The following is a 7033-nucleotide window of genomic DNA, read 5'->3' on the forward strand; positions in this document are numbered from 1 at the left end:
ATCTGAACAATAAAGATTTAATTAAAAAAAAATAAAAAAAAAGAAGTGTCTCATTATCTTAGTATCATAGATCTCATGTATTTAAGATCTATCTGAATTAAATATCTGGGATATTTTAAACTTAATTTTTCTCCATATAATTTTAGATCCAGCAAGTTGGTTGAGTGACCGTTTTGAGGTCAAGGATGCCAACATGAGCACCTCTGCCTATGCCTTTACAATACTCGACACATAGTAGGCCCTCAACAAATGTTTGTTGAAATGAAATAGCTAACCTACATTATCAAGGTACAGAATTTAGCTATAGTACTCACATACAGATATATACAAATATATGGCATTTTAAAAAACAGAGAAAGAACGTGTACCTGAAATAGAAATAATTTAAACTAAGCACAAAGAATGAAGATGTGCATTTTAAAGGTTTGGGCAGCCAAGTCAAATAGTGGAAGAAACATGAGTTTGGGGATCAGCTAGACCAGAGTTTTATTTCTAGCTCTATGATTTAACTGTTCAGTGCCCATGGGTAAAGATTTGTGCCTCAGTTTCCTCCCCTGGCAACACTGAGCTTTACCATCTTTTTAAGAGACAGTGGTCAAAATTAAATAACCTAATACATCTGAAAGCACCACTGCGCCTGGTACAGACCTACCACTCTGTGATAGTTTATTATGGTGATGGCTGCTCAGCCTTTCTTCACCCTTTTTGCAGTAGCTGTTGCTGATGTCCTACTGGAGAATCATGACCCTTTTCATCAGTGGTTCTTTTTATTTTATTTTTTCCATCACCTTTTATCCCCTCTATGCCCTCTTCCACCTCTACCCACCCTATTCCCCTGCCCCTGCAATCACCACACTGTTGTTCAGTCCATGAGTTATCACTTTTTTTCTTTTTTGCTCAATTCCTCCAACCCTCCTGCTCCCACACACCAGAGTTATCTGACCGCATGCTAAAGTTTAAGAACCACTGTTCAATCAAGCAAAATAGAGACAGACTCATAGATTGAGCAGCGGTTCTTAAACTTCAGCATGCAGCAGATGCATTGGCAGGGCTTGTTAAAACTCTTACCATTTGCCACAGCATGGATGGAACTGAAGAGCATTATGCTAAGTGAAATAAGCCAGTCGGAGAAGGATAAATACCACATGATCTCACTCATTTGTGGAATATAATGAACAACATAAACTGATGAACAAGGACTGATCCAGAGACGGAGAGGCATTGATTGGACTGTCGGGCCTTGGAGGGAAGGTAGGGGAGGGTGGGGGTAAGGGAGAGAGATCAACCAAAGGACTTATATGCAAGCATATAGGCCTAACCAATGGACATGGACAACAGGGGGTGAGGGCATGAGCCGGGGGGGGGGGGGGGGAGGGGATAACGTGGGGATAAGGACACATATGTAATATCTTAATCAATAAAAAATATATTATAAAAAACAAAACAAAAAAAAAACAGGGTTGCTGGGCTCCTCAAGCAAAACTTCTAATGCAGTAAGTATGGGGTGGGGCCAAGAATTTGCATTTCTAACAACTTCCCAGATGCTACCCTTGCTGCTGCTAATCCCAGGACCACATCTAGAGAACCACTGCTTCTGAGAACCACTGCTTTTTGCTTCTGCTATTATGAGAAGTACAGCAAGAAAAAAAAGACATTTATGGGTTCTTGAATGTGGAAATCTCTGAGGCCCTTCTAGGACTTGAATATACAGAAACAGAATACTCTCGCTTACCTACACATGGAAAGACTGAAATCAGTTCATGTTTGCCAGTGGTTCTCAATGGAGAAGCCCTGAGCAACTACCAGATGGGCTGAGAGGCAACGACAAGGGAGAGGGCAAAAGACAGGAATTCTCAAGCCCCCAGACCACCTGAGTACTACTATTTTGAAAAGCTCTCTTTTGCTAACTCTATTAGAAAAGAATGAACTACTTCAGAAATTATATGTATTGAATGGACACTTATCTCTAATATTGTACAACTATATAACCAACATACACCGAGTGGCCAGATTATTATGACCACCTGACGTTTGTAGGCAAATTAGCTATAATTTCGCACTGAAATTGCTAGAGGGCCAGACCATTATAAATAGGGAAGCAGGTTGTTTACCACGACAGTAGAGTGATTTTTTTCACGACAGTAGAGTGATTTTTTTCTGAAGATAAGGGTAAACAACGCGATTTAACAGCCTTTGAACATGAGATATACACACACACACACACACACACACTGAGTGGCCAGATTATTATGACCACCCCATCAGTACTTCATTGGGCCACCTTTGGCCTTCAATACTGCGGCAATTCTTCTTGGCATTGACTCCACGAGATGTTGAAAGGTGATGTGAGGAATCTGACACCATGCCTGATGAATAGCACTGTCCAGTTCTGTGAGATTTGATGGTTGTGGAACCAGCTGCCTGATGGCTCTTTTAACTTCATCCCACAAATGCTCAATTGGATTGAGATCTGGTGATTGTGGGGGCCACCTAAGCAAGGTAAAGTCTCCCTCGTGTTCTTGAAACCACTCCTGCACAATACAAGCACCGTGGCATGGCACATTGTCTTGTTGGAAGAAGCCATCTCCATTGGGATATGCCATCAACATGATAGGATGAACTTGATCAGCAAAGATACTTAGGTATGTTGTGCTATTCAGACGTTGTTCCACACAAATTAAAGGGCCCAAATCATGCCAGGAAAACATGCCCTAAACCATAACACTGCCCCCACCAGCTTGAAGGGTTGTACTCATGCATGTGGGGTGCATGCTTTCATGCTGTTTCCGCCAAATTCTCACTCTGCCATCTGCATGATGCAACTGGAAATGTGATTCATCAGACCACATGACTTTTTTCCAATGCTCGACTGTCCAATCCTTGTGTTCCTGTGTGAACTGGAGACGTTTTGTCTTGGTAACTGCAGATAGCAAAGGTGTTCGAACAGGCCTTCGGCTTCCATATCCCATACGATGCAGTGTACAGCTAATTTGCCTACAAACATCAGGTGGTCATAATAATCTGGCCACTCAGTGTATATGCTGGGGCTAAATCAAAGTGAAGCAAGTATAATATCTACCCTCAAGGAAGTTAGAATTAGGGAGGATGGTAGGTATGTCAGGGAAAGAAAATGTGATCTAACATTAATACTATAGTACAAAAAAAAGGTAAAAAGAGATATAGAAATGCATAACAGGAAGACTAATAATGAATAGCCAATGCATTTGTGGTGCTTACTGCAAGTGAGGCATTTTTCTATTAACTCATTTAATCCTCACAACAATCTGTAAGGTAAGCAGTATGACTAGTTCCATTTTATAGGAGAGGAAATTTGGGCATAGAATGGCTAAATGAGTTGCCCAGGCCACACTGATAAAATGTAGCAGAGTCAGAATTTGAACCCAGGCAATCCTGCTCAACACCTTTGTGCGTGGCCATACACTACCCAAAGCATTGCATAGAGAGACAAAATTAAGGAAGATGCATGGACGTAAAAGAAGACACATGAGATTGGTTCAAATTATTGCTTAGAAAGCCATCTTTATTTCTTCTTGTATCCCTGAGCTCAGTCGGTACTGGACACTTTCTGCTTCAGAAGTCAGCAGGTAGAACGTTAGTTACTACATTGCCATATCCTAAATTAGGACATCTGAAGAGCCACACTGATTATGTGCACTGACTTCTGCTCTATTGCACTAATTCCTTCAATTGCATAGAGAGAGCGTGTCATAATAAATTGTCTCGATCCTGTGCATTAGTGCTGGCCACTCTCCCACAAACAATGTCAAAATCATAGGCAATTGGCACAGAGTCATTGTGACAATATGTAAATTACTTGTAAAGTGAACTTGATCTCATGTAATAAATGCTATTATTTATTGTTAATTTGCTAACAATATTTTAATACAGTAATTGAGGTCATGGAAGATGTGGGCTAAAGATGAAACCATCTATAACTTGATTTTAAGCAAAATTGCATTACCCAGGTTTATGAAATATGCTAAGGAATTAAAAGGCAAATGCAATGCTTACATTTGGTATGAATAGATATGGAAACATAACTGTAGAAAGAGACATAATGTGCTATAGGATTAGAAGAGAGGTTTGGAAGAAAAGATCAAAGGTGTCTGCTGACTCTAAAATTGCTTGGTTCTAGGATCAGTGTCCTCTGACCCACCTAGGTCTTTCCTCAATAAAACAAAGAAACATCTCATTAAATTACATGGCCTAGTTTTTTGTTTGTTTGTTTGTTTTCTGGGGGGAAATATATTTAGCATTAGAAATTTAAATGTAAATATTATATGAATTCAAGAAGAAATACATTTAAACCAGTGATGGTGAACCTATGACACGCGTGTCAGAAGTGACACGCGAACTCATTTTTTTGGTTGATTTTTCTTTGTTAAATGGCATTTAAATATATAAAATAAATATCAACAATATAAGTCTTTGTTTTACTATGGTTGCAAATATCAAAAAATTTCTATATGTGACACGGCACCAGAGTTAAGTTAGGGTTTTTCAAAATGCTGACACGCCGAGCTCAAAAGGTTTGCCATCACTAATTTAAACCATGCATTGCCATATAATCATCTATTTTGTGCAAAACAATAAAAATGATGTACTTTTTGAACATGTGTACATCAAAACCAAAAGGTAATTTTTACTTTTTCCTTTACTGGCAACTTTGGATGCATTTTTAGGTTTTGGCTTCCAGCAGGCATCTAATCCAATAAAAGAGAAACATGCAAATTGACCATACCTCCGCTACACCCACAAGCCACGCCTACAAGCCATGCCCACAGCCAATCAGGAGCAAATATGCAAATTAACCCAACTAAGATGGCAGCGCCCACAGAGCTGGAGTGAGCAGGAGGCTTGGGTTGCCCCCGGCAATGGAGGAAGCCAAGCTTCCCTCCTGCCCTGCAGGCCCTGAGCTCTGCTCAAGGCTACAAAGTTTCAATTATATATAGAAGATAAATAAATCCCAGATACCTGCTTTCAGCCCGCAGCCATGGCCAGACTGAAAACAGCCCTCAGCTCCTCACCCAGGCTGGCCACACCACCATGGGGTGAGGATCCCCGCTGGGGGGCTTGGCCAGCCTGCAAACAGCCATCAGCCCCTCACTAAGGCTGGCCAGGCACCCCAGTGGGGAACCCCACCCTGATCCGGGACACCTTTCAGGGCAAACCAGCTGGCCCCCATCCGTGCACCAAGCCTCTATCCTATATAATAAAAGGGTAATATGCAAATTGACCCTAACAGCAGAACAACTGGGAATGACTGGTCACTATGACACACACTGACCACCAGGGGGGCAGATGCTCAATGCAGGAGCTGCCCCCCTGGTGGTCAGTGCGCTCCCACAGGGGGAGCTCTGCTCAGCCACAAGCCAGGCTGCCGGCTGCCAGCACAGCAGTGGTGGCAGGAGCCTCTCCTGCCTCCTCAGTAGCGCTAAGGATGTCCGACTACAGCTTAGGCCTGCTACCAGCTGGCAAGTAGACATCCCCTGAGGGTTCCCGGGCTGCCAGAGGGATGTCTGACTGCCAGCTTAGGCCCGATGTCCCGGGGAGCGGGCCTAAGCCAGCAGATGGACATCCCCCGAGGGGTCCCAGACTGCAAGAGGGCACAGGCCGGGCTGAGGGACCCCCCCTGAGTGCACAAAGTTTTGTGCACTGGGCCTCTAGTTTTTTATAAATCTGGAAGCTGCACATCTGTCCAGCTTGGCAGCCTTCCCTTGTCTGTTATTTCTTTGACTCTATTCATGTATACTCTGATTCTTTCCAATTCCTGCTTTACTGGATGTTCCTTGGGATTAACCCCATGAGTTGCTAAACAAACCCAAAACATTGAATTTAGCGTGTAAGCAGAAACTAAATCTACTTTTGCTTGTTCAAGTGGATCCAACTTCTGCAACAGCTCATTTCCAGAAATAGACATCATGATCGCAAGCATGTCATCCACAGCACCAATGGAATTCTGAAATGCTGATAAATACTCATGAATTTCTGCTGGCAGGTCATTATTCATTTCTTCTTTGGCCATTATGAACAACTGTGTGCTCCCTGAGGGCCCTCTTCTGATTGCAGACTGCCGACTTCTTATATTCTCACTTGGAGAAGGTCTACATTACTAATTCTTAGTAATCTGGGGCACCTCCTCAACTGCATGCTTTCATAATTAATCATCACGTGTCATTTGTCTTTTCAAAAAAAGCCCTCCACCAATTGCCTGCCCAATCTTCTCTTTTGAATCCAGCTATCAGATCAAAATCAGGTTCAGCATCTGTGAAATTAACCCTCAAGAGTGAAATCAGTTTTTAATGATAAGGTGTCAAAAGTGTTCTGCAAGTATAAGGTATTAATTGAGTGTTGTAATTATTATTAAGCAGCCACTTCCCACAGTGATGACCTTTGTGCTCCTCTACCTCTCCTTCATCTGCTCTATTTTATGGTCTGTCATTTTTGAGGGCTTAAAGCCTCTCTTCTTTTCTGGAACCTGAAACTCTGGTGTTCTTTCTTCCACCCAATTCTGCCTTCTGCAAGCTGGGCTAACCTTTCTCCAAACCCAGCATGTGCTGTAGAGAGAAAGCCGGCCTTGACTGTGATTGGAGATAGTCACCATTCCTCCTCCCACATGTAGCCAAGCAAAACCATGTTGACTGACTCCCATTTAGCTTAGCCAATGTCCAGAGCAGGAAGATCTCCTGAAGGAAGCCACTCACCAGCAAAGACCTTAAAACAAGCCTCCTTTATGTTGTGCCCTTTGTTCAGAAGCCTAAAGTTCTGTGTTCTCTTTCTCACATCAAGTCATGAGTCCTCCTCATCCAAGGCCTGTAGTCTTGTTGAATAAAACCCATCCAATCACTACTCCCTCAGTTCTGTTTTTTTTTCTCCATTCAGCTGTGTGTCGATGACCCCACTATTCTCTGTGCCTCATCCTGCTCTCCCAAACTTGGACTACCTATCCTGTTCATCACCCAACCCTAGCCAGCGTTTCAGGCCAAGTTCAAATCCTTTGCAGTAGAGCTGT

General features: G+C 42.6%; 1 pseudogene; it reads right to left on the reverse strand.

The window, feature by feature from the left end:
• Positions 1 to 4593: 4593 nt before the first annotated feature.
• Positions 4594 to 6046, reverse strand: LOC102418631 (annotated as a pseudogene).
• Positions 6047 to 7033: the final 987 nt, after the last annotated feature.

This window comes from Myotis lucifugus, unplaced genomic scaffold, assembly GCF_000147115.1.
Source record: "Myotis lucifugus unplaced genomic scaffold, Myoluc2.0 scaffold_23, whole genome shotgun sequence".
Lineage (NCBI taxonomy): Eukaryota > Metazoa > Chordata > Mammalia > Chiroptera > Vespertilionidae > Myotis > Myotis lucifugus.